Below are 17,795 nucleotides of genomic sequence, written 5' to 3' on the forward strand. Positions count from 1 at the left end.
GAAACAGCTTTGGAAAAACACATTTAGTATTTCGGCCCTTAGTCTGTTATCCTCTGTTTCAGTACTATTTTGGTCACTGGGTGTCTGGACATTTTGTTTTGATCCACCTACCGCTTTGCCGTAAGACCAAAATTTCTTAGGATTTTCTGCCAAGTCAGTACATAGAACTTTACTTTCGAATTCATTGAACGCCTCTCGCATAGCTCTCCTCACACTACATTTCGCTTCGCGCATTTTTTGTTTGTCTGCAAGGCTTTGGCTATGTTTATGTTTGCTGTGAAGTTCCCTTTGCTTCCGCAGCAGTTTTCTAACTCGGTTGTTGTACCATGGTGGCTCTTTTCCATCTCTTACGATCTTGTTTGGCACATACTCATCTTACGCATATTGTACGATGGTTTTGAACTTTGTCCACTGATCCTCAACACTATCCGTACTTGAGGCAAAACTTTTGTGTTGAGCCATCAGGTACTCTGAAATCTGCTTTTTGTCACTTTTGCTATCTTCCTACCTTTTTTAAAATTTCTATTTACGGCTGAAATCATCGATGCAGTAACCGCTTTATGATCGCTGATACCCTGTTCTGCGTTAACTGTTTCAAATAGTACGGGTCTGTTTGTCACCAGAAGGTCTAATGTGTTATCGCCACGAGTCGGTTCTCTGTTTAACTGCTCCAGGTAGTTTTCAAATAAAGCACTTAAAAAAAATTTCACTGGAATCTTTGTCACTGCTACCCGTTATGAACGTTTGAGTCTCCCAGTCTATGTCCGGCAAATTAAAATCTCCACCCAGAACTATAACATGGTAGGGAAATCTACTCGAAATATTTTCCAAATTGTCCTTCGGGTTCTCAGTAACAACAGCTGCTGAGCCAGGGGGCGTATAGAGACATCCAGTTACCATGTCTGAGCCTGCTTTAACCGTGACCTTCACCCAAATTATTTCACATTTCGGTTCTCCGTCAACTAAACATTTTGAAGAGCGCGATTTCGAAATTTGGGCTACAGAACGTATAGACAAATGACGGCAGAATAATGGTTAAGATCAAAAACGGAAATAGAACAATTTGCGGTGTTAATGAACTCGAAAGCCTCTGCTTTAGAAGTTAAATCATGTCTAATCTTGCTGCCACTAACCTGCCCAATCAGGATTCCGTAAACATCAAAGCACAACATCCGCAATGATAAAGGTGACAGATGACCTGAAACTTGCCATGGGCAGACAAGAAGCGACTATCATTTGCTTCTTAGATTGCAGCAAACCATTAGATAGTGTCGACTTCGACATCTTACTAGCCAAACTTAGCGGTCTAAATTTCTCACCAAGTGCAGTGCAATGGTTTCGCTCATACATGACGTCTCTTCGGCAACGCGTCCTGTCCGGGAATAAAAAATCACAATGGCTGCAGGTAGTCTCAGGCGTTCCCCAAGGCTTAGTATTAGGTCCTATACTCTTCTCTCTGTATGTCAATGATGTGTCATCGGGTTTGACCTATTGCAAATATCATATGTATGCTGATGACCTTCAGTTGTATCTAAGTGCGAAACCAAGCAGTCTTAAGAAAGCTATTTAAAATTTTAATACTGACCTCGATGCACTATCAAAATGGGCACAGGACGTAGGACTAAAACTAAACCCATCCAAAACCCAAGCGGTACTTGTTGGTCACTCTAAGCTCATTAGCCCAAAGCATCGGGAATCCGTACCATCTCTTATCCTAAATGGAACAATTATTAACTTCTCTCCCCCAACAAAGAGTTTGGGAGTAATAATAGATGAAAATCTAAATTGGACAGAGCACGTAACTGCAGAGTGCAAAAAAGCATCAGCATCCTTTCATGTCCTAGAAAAATATAAAAAACTATTCACTTTCGATCTGAAAATGAAATTAGTACAAACGCTTATACTCCTAATCATTGACTACAGCGATATTATCCTTCAAGGCCTCTCTCAGGAAAATTCGCGACGTCTGGAACTGGTCATGAATGCCTGCGTCCGATATATCTGTGACGTTCGACTTTTTGATCACATTTCACCAGCATATGCAAAATTGTCCTGGCTGCGTGCAGACAAAGGCAGAGATTTCCATTCACTCTGTCTCATCTACTGCCTTATAAATGTACGCTGTCCCTCATATCTTTCTTGTTCCTTAACGCTTATGTCGGAACAACATGACAGAAACAGACGTTCCCATCGTAATAAAATCCTCTCTGTCCCACTGCATCGCTCAGTCACCTTTTCCAAGTCCTTTACAGTAGCGGGAACCCGACTCTGGAATCATCTCCCTCGTTATGTTAGAGAACTTAAAAACATGTCCGGCTTCAAAAGTTAGTTAATGACGCATCTACTCAAGCAACAGTAATGCTTTCCTCTGTACATGAATGCACTTCTCCTCATTACTTCCCTCTTTCCCCCTCCTTAAATCTCCCTTCCCCAAAACTCGCTATACTAGTAAACATCTACTTTACACACGAAGATATTAATGTACATCTGCACAAATCTTAATTACTATTGCCAATGTTTCACATGTTTATCATTAGTATTTAATTTTTTACTGTTATTATTATTGCTTTTATCATAATTTGTATGTATAACACCCCTCCCCCCCCCCCCCTCCATGAACCATGGACCTCGCCTTGGTGTTGTGTGCCTCAGCGATACAGATAGCCGTACCGTAGGTGCAACCACAACGGAGGGGTATCTGTTGAGAGGCCAGACAAATGTGTGGTTCCTGAAGAGGGGCAGCATCCTTTTCGGTTGTTGCAAGGGCAACACCCTGGATGATTGACTGATCTGGCCTTGTAACACTAACCAAAACGGCCTTTCTGTGCTGGTATTGCGAATGGCTGAAAGCAAGGGGAAATTACGGCCGTAATTTTTCCCGAGGGCATCCAGCTTTATTGTATGGTTAAATAATGATGCCGTCCTCTTGGGTAAAATATTGCGGAGGTAAGATAGTCCCCCATTCGGATCTCCGGGCGGGGACAACTCAAGAGGATGTCGTTATCAGGAGAAAGAAAACTGGCGTTCTACTGATCGGAGCGTGGAATGTCAGATCCCTTAATCGGGCAGATAGGTTAGAAAATTTAAAAAGGGAAATGGATAGGTTAAAGTTAGATATAGTGGGAATTAGTGAAGTTCGGTGGAAGGAGGAACAAGACTTCTGGTCAGGTGACTACAGGGTTATAAACACAAAATCAATTAGGGGTAATGCAGGAGTAGGTTTAATAATGAATAAAAAAATAGGAGTGCGGGTAAGCTACTGCAAACAGCATAGTGAACGCATTATTGTGGCAAACATAGATACGAAGGCCACGCCTACTACAGTAGTACAAGTTTATATGAAAACTAGCTCTGCAGATGACAAAGAAATTGAAGAAATGTATAATGAAATAAAAGAAACTATTGAGATTGTGAAGGGAGACGAAAATTTAATAATCATTGGCGACTGGAATTCGGCAGTAGGAAAAGGAAGAGAAGGAAACGTAGTAGTTGAATATAGATTGGGGGTAAGAAATGAAGGAGGAAGCCGCCTGGTAGAATTTTGCACAGAGTACAACTTAATCATAGCTAACACTTGGTTCAAGAATCATGGAAGAAGCCTGGAGATACTGACAGGTTTAAGACAGACAGAGATTTAGGAACTAGGTTTTAAATTGTAACACATTTCCAGGGGCAGATGTGGGTTCTGACCACAATCTATTGGTTATGACTTGTAGATTAAAACTGAAGAAACTGCAAAAAGGTGGGAATTTAAGGAGATGGGACCTGGATAAACTGACTAAACTAGATGTTGTACAGAGTTTCAGGGAGAGCATAAGGGAACAATTGACAGGAATGAGGGAAAGAAATACAGTAGAAGACGAATGGATAGCTTTGAGGGATGAAGTAGTGAAGGCAGTAGAGATTCAAGTAGGTAAAAAGACGAGGACTAGTAGAAATGCTTGGGTGACAGAAGAAATACTGAATTTAATTGATGAAAGGAGAAAATATAAAAATGCAGTAAATGAAGCAGGCAACAAGGAATGCCCGCATCTCGTGGTCGTGCGGTAGCGTTCTCGCTTCCCACGCCCGGGTTCCCGGGTTCGATTCCCGGCAGCATCAGGGATTTTCTCTGCCTCGTGATGGCTGGGTGTTGTGTGCTGTCCTTAGGTTAGTTAGGTTTAAGTAGTTCTAAGTTCTAGGGGACTGATGACCATAGATGTTAAGTCCCATAGTGCTCAGAGCCATTTGAACCATTTTTGCAACAAGGAATACAAACGTCTCAAAAATGAGATCGACAGGACGTGCAGTGCAAAATGGCTAAGCAGGCATGGCTAGAGGACAAATGTAAGGATGTAGAGGCTTATCTCACTAGGGATAAGATAGATACAGCCTACAGGAAAATTAAAGAGACCTTCAGAGAAAAGAGAACCACTTGTATGAATATCAAAAGCTCAGATGGAAACCCAGTTCTAAGCAAAGAAGGGAAAGCAGAAAGGTGGAAGGAGTATATAGGGGGTCTATAAAAGGGCGATGTACTTGAGGACAATATTATGGAAATGAAAGAGGATGTGGATGAAGATAAAATGGGAGATATAATACTGCGTGAAGAGTTTGACAGAGCACTGAAAGACCTGAGTCGGGAGTAGACAACATTCCATTAGAACTACTGACAGCCTTGAGAGAGCCAGTTCTGATGAAACTCTACCATCTGTTGAGCTAGAGGTATGAAACAGGCGAAATACCCTCAGACTTTACGAAGAATATAATAATTCCAATCCCAAAGAAAGCAGGTGTTGACAAATGTGAAAACTACCGAACTATCAGTTTAATAAGCCATGGCTGCAAAATACTAACGCGGATTCTTTACAGACGAATGGAAAAACTAGTAGAAGCCGACCGCGGGGAAGATCAGTTTGGATTCCGTAGAAATGTTGGGACACGTGAGGCAATACTGACCCTACGACTTATCTTAGAAGCTAGATTAAGGAAAGGCAAGCCTACGTTTCTAGCATTTGTAGACTTAGAGAAAGCTTTCGACAATGTTGACTGAAATACGCTCTTTCAAATTCTCAAGGTGGCAGGGGTAAAATACAGGGAGCGGAAGGCTATTTACAATTTTTACAGAAACCAGATGGCTGTTATAAGAGTCGAGGGGTATGAAAGGGAAGCAGTGGTTGAGAAGGGAGTGAGACAGGGTTGTAGCCTCTCCCCGATGTTATTCAATCTGTATATTGAGCAAGCAGCGAAGGAAACAAAAGAATAATTTGGAGTAGGTAATAGAATCCATGGAAAAGAAATAAAACCTTTGAGGTTCGCCGATGACATTGTAATTCTGTCAGAGACAGCAAAGGACTTCGAAGACCAGTTTAACGGAATGGACAGTGTCTTGAAAGGAGGATATAAGATGAACATCAACAAAAGCAAAACGAGGGTAATGGAATGTAGCCAGATTAAGTCGGGTGTTACTGAGGGAATTAGATTAGGAAATGAGACACTTAAAGTAGTAAAGGAATTTTGCTATTTGGGGAGAAAAATAACTGATGATGCTCGAAGTAGAGAGGATATAAAATGTAGACTGGCAATGGCAAGGAAAGCGTTTCTGAAGAAGAGAAATTTGTTTAACATCGAGTATAGATTTAAGTGTCAGGAAGTCATTTCTGAAAGTTTTTGTATGGAGTGTAGCCATGTATGGAAGTGAAACATGGAGGATAAATAGTTTGGACAAGAAGAGAATAGAAGCTTTTGAAATGTGGTGCTACAGATGAATGCTGAAGATTAGATGGCAGATTTAAAAGGATGTAAGTTGCAGAAGGTACTGGGAGATGTAGAAGCTTGCACAGGATAGAGTAGCATGGAGAGCTGCATCAAACCAGTCTCAGGCCTGAAGACCACAACAACAACAGCACATGTTGTAAAAATAGTGCCAGCATTTACTTTTTAGGTCTTAGTCATTGCTCTTTATTCATATTGTCACTAGAGAAATCTAATTTTCTTATTGAAACTATTGTCATGATGTAACTCTGATGTGTGGAATGCTGCATGTGTGGAACACTGGTCTGACGTAAGAGAGGTCCTGATGGCCCTCATCTGATAAGATTAAGTAAATAAATAAATAAATAAAATATGTTTTCCTCGTCAGCGAGTGTTCGTCAGTGACAAGGTTATCATCAAAAGGGCCTCTGGGAAGTGTGATAGGATCACTTTTATTCTATATATGCTTAAATGATCTGGCAGAGCGGGTAAGCACCAGATTGCAGCTGTTTGCTGATGATGATGCGGTGTACGGGAAGAGAAATTTGAGGGGCTGTAGGAGGGCTATAGGGTGACAGACCAAATTTCTAGTTGGTGTTCCCGTATATGTGCCTCCGTATGAGCCCTAAAGTCTCGTACCTTGTCTTCGTGATTCCTATGCGAAATGTTTAACGGCGGCAGTAGGACCGTTCTACAGTCAGCTCCAAATGCCGGTTCTCTAAATATCCTCAACTGTGTTCCTCGAATAGGACGTCGCCTTTCCTCCAGGGATATTTAAATGACGTGACTGTGTCAAGCACTTATGAGATCTAGTGGAAAGCGCTACCTGTGTCTTTAATTCGAACGGGATTGCTGCATTATAATAAATAGGTGTCTTTCATTATATTGTTAATGTGCTTGCATGTAACACTGATCAACAACCATTTTGCATGTGACATATCAGCTCAAGATGTTTTTGGCTGTAGCACCAAAACGTACCCTCAGAAATGTGGCATCACCCAAGTTACTCGAGGGTATGAAATTAGAATTGGAAACCTCATCCAGCCAAGATCGCTATGGTGCATCATTTATTTTGATTACTCGTTTAAGCAAGGTATGTTACATTTTGGGAACTGTGAAGTATTGGATCGATGCTGTAAGCGCAAAGGGATCGGATATAATGGATTCCATACATTTTTATATACTAGAGGTATATACCACATTCTTTATGTAATATATTTCAATGAATCCCGATATGTACGCATTACAGAAAAATGTAGTACATCGGCATGTCAGGTATAGAACAATTTTTACTTAAAATTCGATGCTTATAGCACCGACTATACCTGCTTATATTCGTATAATAGCTGAATGAAGACTGGAATTCCAAAGTAAATAATAATGCTGCTACCAACCCAGCCACCACGTGACACTGTGGTAGTAAAGGACAGCAACGCATCATGTCATATAAGGAGAACAAGAATTATACAATGCATTTATAAAATTTATCTGTACGTATAAGAAGAAGTAATCCAAATCAGAGTACATTATAAAACGATTTTGTTTCAAATTTTTTTAGTTTAAACTTAAATAAATAATGTTACACTAAATAACGGAAACTGTTGTATGATCATTATGTCACTTAATACATATGTCATCAAGCCACTTGTATATATGTTCATTTAGAGTATGTATGGATAAGGTAACTTACAGAAGTGTAGATGATGAGGATAAAGAGACAACATGGAGTGTGCATGACATATTATTGCAGGTGACACAAGGACAATTAAGTGGTGTATTCTTAAACCGTCGTTTGCAAATCTCCTTACTATATACCACTAACAGCCCATCATGAAAATTAAGAACAATGTAAATTACTCCTCGATATTTTAACGAGTAATGTAGACACCGAAAGGTAACATTCATCTGTTCTACTCTGAGTGAATGAACCACGTGTGGGAAAGTACGTCCCAGATTAAATTTAGATTGCTTCTACATGAAATGGCTAATCGATGCGTAGGAGGTGTGCCATTAAATAACATATAATAGGAAGATGGAAAATGAAGTGGAATGAAAGAGTAACTAAGAAAAAGACAGCAAAGTGATCATATAAGTTAAAGAGAAAAATAATAAAGTCGGAAACTATGTCGAAATCAGTACAACCATGAAATAGGATAAGTATCTGTTATCGAAATGATCGTATGTAAAAAGTGATATATCATCTTCTGTATAGTTTTGGTGTAAAACGACATGTTACAAGAAAAAAAATCCTCCTCCCACTTCTCAAAATTATTTCGCATTACATTTTGTAATACATTAAAATTTCTAACTATGAGTACTATTTTGATGGAAACTTTTTGTACAATACGATAAATGTGTTATGTTTTATCCAAGTCCCGGAATACTTTATTAAATTTCGGTCACGTGTTGAAAATGAACTCCATATGAATTTGTAATTGTAAGAGGCGATCAAAATGCTTCCCTTCAAAGGCCGTAGAGTCCAGAATCGGTATGCTAATCAGGCAGAATTGTCTCGAAAATTGGGGCAATTATCCCACCGATGCAGCAGGTGGAAGATATTCGTATGGTAAAAACCCATGTCCTGCTGCAAGAAGAAGTCCATAACAACTGCTGCACATCCTCTGCCGACAGGAATCATTGACACTTCTAGGCATTTTTAAAGGACTGTAAGTGTGACAATCGCGGGGGGAGAGATGAAGACCATAGGGAAGGTGCTCGAACGTCTCCCACTTCAGTTGGCCTAGCTTCCGAACGTTATATTTGCAATATGGTGATGCGCTTTACGATGGAGCAGCAGCATCTCTGGTGCACCATTCTACAACGGTTGTCGGCAGACATGCTGTCTCCAGAATATTCTTTATTTTCTGATGGATGTCTACCGTTGTTGATTAACAGCAAGTTGGTCGTGCTTAGACCAATTTGATATTTCTTTTTATTTGCAGGAAGGTCATATGGGACAAAACTGCGTAGTCATCGGTCCCTAAACTTACACACTGCTTAATCTAACTTAAATTAATTTACGCTAGAGACAACACAGACACCCATTCCCGAGGGAGGACTCGAACCACCGACGGAGGGAGCGGCGAAATTTGGTAGTAACGTCGACAGAGATGACGTTTCCGCAATTACCGCGAACACATCGGAACAATACAAATGCCACATACGCCCTTGCATCCACGTTTGTGGTCATATACCCGCATCGGAGTGACGTTACGTTGAATATATGCTCCATCAAGCACCTCAAACGCAACTCGTTGATCGCCTCTTATATTTTGTACCGCAGAATCGTAGGGTAGTGGAGAAATACTGGTTGCACCTCTGAATTCAGCATCACAATGTTCGGTAGACCAAAACATTTGCAAACCAGATGCAGAGAATTAAGCTTGAGTTTGTTAGCCCATGTAATTTTAGTTACTGGAGTAGTCAAATCATAGCAATGGTACTAATTCATCGTGATTACAAGCGAAACGCCTAAAAAAAGAAATTATCTTTTACATCCAACAGACAATAATATTTTCGCTGTAAATACTTTCAGGAGTATCGTTTATATCTTCTTGCTGGAATGTATTTTGATCCACTTCCATAGTCTCGCCAACATATAGCACTATAATTTTAATTTTACTTAATTACTTTAATCGCAAAGATTTTTACATCATTTCCGGTTTTTGTTAAGTAATATCCATCTTCAGAATCTACCACAAAAGCAAAAGAAGGAAACATTACTATCTACTACATTAAAAGGTAAAAAAACAAAATAGGAATAATAATATAAACACTACTACCTCTCATTCTGCAGCAATGCTAATCGTCGTAAATATATAAAAATAACACCGTCAAAGCTGTCATGCACGTGCAAGCAGTGTATACAGCATGTGAATGCAATCCTACAGGTTTTTGATGCTTGCATAACGTACAGATAAAGAAGCCAAGTAATTAAAAGACTTATTTATACGTATAATTAAAAATACTCTCAGTTTTATTGTAGTAGGCAAAAAATTTTTATATTTATCCATATAAAATTCTATTAGTTTTCTGATGTTTTATAGCAGCTCGCAGTGTAGCAAATTGTTCAAAAAGTAAAATTTGACGAAAGAGATTATACTAAAAGCAAATAGATAGCTATGAATATAATTTAGTATTTATAAGAGAAGTAGACGGAACAAACTACGAAGTCATTGTGGGTTACAATTTAATGGTGTTTTATTTATTCTCTAATTTATAAGTCGAAATAGTCTAGTGCGGCTTTTTAATATCAGAGCCTTTTGCAACGACCTAAAGACCATTTGAGCCAAAAGCCAGAAAGTTATAGAGAACACACGGTCCGTAGTCTTCACTTAGCAGCCTCACTTCTCAGCTCGCCTAAATTGAAATAAAATGGTTTAACTGTCGAAGAATAACGCAGAGGAGTCGGGAACCACGACGATAAATACACGTATACTGTCGTTGAACGAAACAGTATATCATGATCAGTGTTCACATGTGCAAGAATAAGTATAAAAAATCACTAAGGTATGTCTATCGTACTCACCACTCGAAACGGTTCACAGATAATTTCTTCTCTTTCTTCCCATTTACGACAAGTTAATTGTTCGTCTTGAGGTGGAGCATAATCTCGGACACTTGCCCCGCAGTTTTCTATAACATAGCGGGCGGCAGACAAAATTGATAACGGAGAACGAAACACAGGTTTCCCAGAAAAATTTGTAATCCTAGTAAGTTCAGTTCTACAAAGTTTCTCCAGTTATATCCGATATGTAATTCGACTGTAACACAACAATTTCAGCCATTACTAACGCCATTCGAAGCGGCCGCCAAGCAAATTCACCACGGAGCGTAGCACATTGTCGAAATAGTGACAACGATCGACTAATCTCTTGGGGGCAGACGCATTGTTATTTATATATGCCAAGTGCAGACGCCGAGGGGAACAGTTGCTCCACAACTGCTTCTCACGTTGGCAGTGGTTCGCATTCAGTGCCCTTTATGCTTACAAAATGATTTATTCCGTTAATCGTTGTTAGTCTTCAACTAACAACGATCAGAATTTTTCTATATGGAAATGTGTTCATTATTTATGTATTTAAAAAAACCTTAGCACCATAAATCAAGTCTTGAGTTCTAGTGTCTTTCAAACTGAATAGATGGTAAATGGTGGCCTCTGAACTGTATAATTAATTTTATTTCTGTGTCTTAAAAATAACCATATTACGTTAAACCTTGGTATGGTTTGATTACTACATATCTCATGGTGTCTTCTAGCTTTGTAACTTAATAAATACTCTGGTTAATCTAACTCATTGTTTTGTTTCTTCTAAATAACGTAAAACGTTGATGAAGTATGTTCATGAAAACTTCTACCACATGTTTTATGGTAAACTGCAACTGAATACAAAAGTAGAATTTCCCAGTTGTAACACAGTGCACCTCTAAAATTTTTAAAGAAGTGTAGTTTTGAAGTAACTAATTAGTCATTTTGAAATTCACACTACTTAATATTTTCAGTCTTACATAATCTGATCAAGTTTGGAAAGATATTGAAACATTTATGTTTTACATAAGTATACAGTGCACTCTCGTTGTTAGCAGCACACAACATATGCTCAGGCGCACTGTTGGACTGTTCTTGACCGAGCAATTGGGAGAAAACACGATACTTAACTCCATGTACTACCATGAGTTTGCTTCTCTGCAAGATATAGAGCACTCTTCCATACAGACCCATAGGTGATGGCGACAGAGTAAACCGCTGCACGATGACACTTCACACTAATCAGGAAGATTCGAAGATTTCGAAATAAAAGTTTTGGCTGAAATCAATATGTTCTTTAACGACACGATCACAATGCTATCAGCCGCGCGGTGTAGCCGAGCGGTCATCGGCGTCTTGTTACGCTTCGTGCGGCTCCCCACCGTCAGAGGTTCGAGTCCTCCCTCAGGCGTGGGTGAGTGTGTTGCCCTCAGCGTAAGTTAGTTAAAGTTAGATTAAGTAGTGTGTAAGCCTAGGGACCGATTGTAATAACAACGACTCTGTACTATTGTACATATAATTAATTCCTTTCATTTGATTTTACGATAAACTTGTTTAATTGATGTTCTGATCTCATTTCTTTCTGTTTCATGCCATTATGTTAAGAAAGCTGTAAATAAGTTTCAATGTGAATATTAATGTTTATGTCAAATGTCAAGTAATATTGTAATAGAATTGAAATGTAACAAATGTTGAAACTGTTGTAAGATGTTTAAAATTTAATTGTGCGTCTGGTCCATACGTAGGCAATGTGTTTGGATATGTAGAATGAAAAACCTCGGGTGAATACCCGGTCTGTCAGGGAGCGGTAAAAGGTGGATGGCAGGTGAGCGCGGGAAAATGCGCGCGGGCACTGCACGGCACATCGGGCTCAGTAGTAGTTGGAGTTTGGCACTAATTTGAGCAACACCTTCTGGAGCGAGGAGGCTCTCCTGGAAGTCATAGACTCACTGAGCCTCGGGTATGCCGTTCCAACGCCCACACAGCACGGCAAAATTCCATAGGCACTAAATGGAAAAGTATTGCTATGCTAAGAAGACTTAAAGTGCCGATACGTCAAGAGCCATAGCTGTGGTTGTACGTGCGCTCTGTGCCTCGCCATCTTGCCGCCCGCCAACCGCAGCATCGATACTAACAGGTTGAAACTTTTAGTACTGTATTCGTATGGATCAATCAGAGAGTGAACTGTGTGTGTTTGGTGCAATAATAACCTAAATTCTACCAGAACTTATCCATCATTTGATTATACTCACAACTAACCTAGACACGGTCCTTTCCAAACGTTGTGCAATCCGAGTGTACCAAAATGAAAATTAAAAATTATGTTAATAATAATTATTTGCAGAACTAGCTATATTAGAATGGTGTTTAGAGAATTGTTTTGTTAATGAACCAGTAAATGAATAGCGAAGGTCTAACGAAGTCGAAGGATAACTTTATTATTCAAATAGTAACGAAGTTTATCATTTTGAGACCGATTTAAAGGCATTTAAATAAGCAATAAATAAGATGAAAAGAGTAGTAACTTATATACTGGAAATCTTGAATGAACAATAATTTCAGTAATCATTTTTTTTTCAAATACAGCGATCATAACAGTTTCAGGGTGTCCCCCCCCCCCCTCCCCCCCATTCATTTGAATTCTGAAGTGTTCTAAATTGGTTTCTCTAGCAAATGTTAAAGTCAATATAAAAGCCAAAATTTATCAGTGTTTTATGTTTATCAAAATTAACATTTTGTGTGTGGCATAAAAGTACAATTTCTCGGGTAACCTATGCCCGATTTTAATCAGATTAATAGACAGTATAAAGTTTTGTAGTAAACATTATAGTGTAGTGTTATGTATTCATGATTTTCCATATCAGTACAGAACGTGAAACTATCAGTTCAATAGATTTTCTGGTTCTAAAATTCTACTATGTTATGCAGTGTTACAGCTTGTTGTTTTGCATGAATATATACCAACTTGTACAGGGAAGAAACTCAGTTAATGCCTAATTAGGTTGGCGACCGTATTATTGTCACATTGGTAGCATCTTCTGGTTTGCTTTTGGTCCATCCTGACGTGTGATTGCATTTCGAACTTACTTGACGGATCATTGTTGTTACAGAGTGGATGTAAGTCTGATTTGCCACCATTCAGGTACACGCGGTCGAATACTACGCGAAAATCGTCTCTCATAAGGTGAATCCCGCTCACTTACCATAGCACAGGCTTTAACGAGTACTGTGCCAGAGATTACACGATGACCTAAGTAGTTTGGTCCCATAGGATCTTACCACAAATTTCCAAAAATTTTTCTTTCTACCAAAAACTTCAAGTTCTTCCTAAATGCTGAGGTCTCTATTTTTAGGAGTGGTAAGCACAGCTGTGGTACTAACTCTCCGTTAAAATAGCAGCTCCCTTCCAAATTCAAATTTCACTTCTATGCATTAGTACATTTGAAAACCGTAAACATTTAGTATCTCATTGACTTTTCTGATAGAATACGGTAATTATGGAGTGTAATATGGTCAGTTACTTACCATTTTGGTATTAGTTGTACACAGAAACGTAGTTTATATTTTACGCGTCCTTCCAGACTTAACATTTTTACAACTGGGGACGCTAGCAATGCTTTCATAAATATACGTTTTGTGCTAATTACAGGGTGAGGCAAATAAATACTAACCTGACAATAAGAGATGTTGAAAGTGACCGTCATTCATCTCTTGGCACTTTAGATCCTTGGCCAGCAAGCTGATGAAGACGGATCGAAGCTGAACTGTTGGAATAGCTGCAATCTCATCCGAAATGTTCTGCTGCAGTTCTTGAAGGGTATGAGCGTTTTTTTGCAACACGGCTTAGTCTTGAGGGCTCCTCACACAAAGTAATCGCACACTGACAGATCAGGTGACCTGGGTGGCCAGCTAGGACCGCGACCAGACTTATTTCTGCTAACAACTCTGACAGGTGTGGAGAGTGTGTAAACGTGCTCCAGTATTCGATCGGCTGTATGGGTAGTTGCTCCATCCAATTGGAAGTACATGTAGGCCTTCTTCTCCTCCGTTAACGCTGCCACAGATTCATGTCCAGTTGCATCGACTCGTCCGGGACACTTGTATTTGCCCCACCGTGTATAACATGCTTGTTTTAGCATCACATGTTTGTTATAAACTGAAGAACTGTTTTATATAGGTACTTAATGGCCACATGTCCTCTCCTGTAAAGCTATTAAATTCTCCGCAGCAATGAGTTGTGTACTTGTCACACTCTGTTGCTGCATGAAATCACAGGAATCTACGGACATCCACGAAACTTGTTGACAAAATGCGGTGAGATGTGAAGCTATGTATGGGAAGCACAGTTAATAGTTCTGACTTTGTTCTTTATCCAAGGTGATTTTTTCCACTGTGTACAAACTCTAGAGATTGATCGATGAGAGTATATGGAAAAAGAGGTCTAATGAACTTATGTCTAGAAATGGGTGCTTTCCATGCTAGAGAACGTTTTTCCAATCATACAGTGCTACAGAAACAGCAGTCTAATACGCGCTGTAGCATGCAGACACAGTTACAGCAAGCATAGTTTCCTCCTATATACTGTATGTCAAACGTCATGCCCTAAACTCCCTCTTCTGTCATAGCAATTGGTAATGTTATGTCCTCACCTTGTAGTGAACGTAACAGAGCGTTGTACACAGTAGTTCCGTATTCGAATCGAGAGCCTACCGACGTGGTGTTTACTTACGGAAAGGCAAATTGCAACGGACGAGTGCTGCAAAATTGTATCACGAGGTCTATCCCCTCCAGCACAGGGTAAACGAAACGGCCGTGTGGAACATTCTCCTTGACAATTGTTACTACCCTTACAGCGCGTGCAAGGCTTACTAGTGACAGCCTTTCCGCATCGGAAGCAGTTTTGTCACTGGTTTCTTCATCAGTCAACCACGATCCCGCGACTCGTGTCATCCATCCTCTTCACAGATGAGGCCACCTTTATGCGGAGTGCTATCTTCAGCTTTCATAACAGTCATGTGTGGCATAGTTGGCAGAACCGTCACTGTATGGTGACAGCGAATCATCAGTTTCGGTGTAATCGGAACGTGTGTGCCGGCATAATTGGCGACTTTATTTTGGGACCAGTCTTCCTTCTAAGTCACGTAACAGGCCGGAACCATCGGTGTTTCTTGCGGGTGACTTTGCCTTCCCTGCTGGAAGAAGTGCCATTGATGATTCGAAGGGTTATGGGTCCGCTACATGGTGGTGCTCCAGACCACTTCGCTGTTAACGTCCGGACGCATCTCAGTCGTGTCTTCCCTGGTCGAGGGCTCGGACGAGGGGGTACAGTTGCTTGGCCAGCACGTTCACCGGATCTCAACTCGTGCGATTTCTGGTTGTGGTTAAGGGACCGTCTCAAAATTGTCCTGTATGCAGAGCCCATTCCAGATGTGGAGACACTGGCGCAGCGTATTCATGTTGCGTTTGACACTGTTCCGATGCAGCCTGGTCAATATGAACATGTGATACATAGCATGCTACGGCACGTAGAGGCATGCGTTGTCACACATGGAAATCATTTTCAACACATACTGTAGCTGCGGCTGCACGGTAGAGAGCGCATTAGACCGCCGTCTCTAGAACATTGTATGATAGAATAAATGGTCTCTAGCATCGAAACCATGCATTTCCGGACATAAGTTCATTAGATCTATTTTGTTCCATATCCTCTCATTGATCAATCCCTAGAGTTTGTACATTGTGGTAAAGATCACCCTGTTTATTTCATGGAAATTACCAAAACCACTTGTAAAAATGTGTTATGTAAAGATCTCTGGGTAATAAGCGAAACATTGTTTGGTTGTGAATGTGTTGTACATATTGATCGTACATTGAAGTATAGAAAACTGATCTTTCGTGTACGAAAACTTATTTCGTTTTCCGCTACATCTGGAGAACGTATGCCTTCGCCTGAGCTCATTTTTCATCGTTAACAATTCAGAGCCGGAATCTCGAAAGGGCATCTCATTCATCTTCCACTATCACGTGTCGGTGTCTTGTACAGCGGAGGCGAGTACTGCACTTTAAGGAAGTTCTTTAATTAAAGCCATGTGTGTATAATTCTTCGGATATTATATCGGACTTTATCACCCTTCTTTTCAATTACCTAATGCCCCGCGGGGGGCAGCGAGCCCATTAATTTAGCACGTTGCCCTTCTCAGCCTCGAAATTAATACTCGAGCGCCGGAACCCTGTCATGGGAGGTGTTATGGCGAGGACTGTTTATGCAGCGCGTGACGTATACTCCATCAAGCGCCGCGACATGGCGAGAGCAGGTTATTAAGAAAAGTGTTTACCGAAAAAGCCTTTGATGTGCCTCGCGCCTCATATTGTTGTACGCACACACAAATGCCTGAAGCAGGCGAACATGCTGCTCTGTCATCGCATCGCGTAATCAAGTGTCCATCTGGGGGACAGACTAACTGTTCTCAACAAGTCTTTGTTTCCTCATTCGTTGCAGATAAACTGCCTTTACAGTTCTGTTAATAGCGATATTCTTCAGCTAAATAGCTTGTATGACAGAACACCCACAGGCCGTGTTTTTAACAGAGTTCAATACATTCTTCACCTTAGGTGTCTGTAATAGTGAACTTATCGAAAAAAAAGTACTGTAACGTCTACAACGCAACCGTCATTGCATAAATGCTGTTTCCTCGCATTTATATGCTAGAACCACATAGCAATTGCTCAAAAATCGGAACTGGTTTATGGGAGATGATACTAGATTTTTAATATTGATAGAAGTTTTCAGCCATGTTTCTAACCTTCAATAAATGCATCTGCATTCCTTAAATTTCTGTAGAAGTAACCATTTTGTCATTTGTCTTCTGAAACTTGGGGAAACGGAAGCGAACATGAAAACTGTACTGCTACACGAAATTTTCACACTGCGAAAGTCATTTGCTTGAACCGTCACATTTTTATAGACATGTCTAGGTGTTTCCTTTGTCTGTTTCTCTATAGGCTACAACCCGAAAACAAATCCAAATAAACGAACGTCTCATTTCTAGTGTCTAAGCTTACAATGGGACTATAAGCTAAATACACGATGTAGCGCCACCGTCTCTAAAACGGATGCCGTGAGTGCTACTGCCAACTAGTAGATGTGTATGTGTTGATGCATAAAATGTCTTCCGTCATGCGCCTTCTCTACACACGTTCCAATATTATTCATAGAACGTTCACAACTCGCTCAGTTAAACTGGCTAAATAGCGATATCAGAGCACGAAACGGAAGAAAAATCAGCACCGTCTTAACATATTTGGTAATCGATCTATTTTGGTGTACCAGTTTACCTCATTCTATATTATATACTTCTCACAATACGTAATTTTCATCCATTTACACTGAACGACTGATCCATTTATTATTCTGATCGTGTGCTTTTGGTGAAAGTACTGTTTATATCGGTGAATTTTGCTGATGAATTATCAACGCTATATCTACCTAGTAACTTTATTGTCACAGTTAATTTGTTTTTCCCAACCGTCGACC

The sequence above is a fragment of the Schistocerca americana genome, chromosome 4 (genome assembly GCF_021461395.2).
Source record: "Schistocerca americana isolate TAMUIC-IGC-003095 chromosome 4, iqSchAmer2.1, whole genome shotgun sequence".
Lineage (NCBI taxonomy): Eukaryota > Metazoa > Arthropoda > Insecta > Orthoptera > Acrididae > Schistocerca > Schistocerca americana.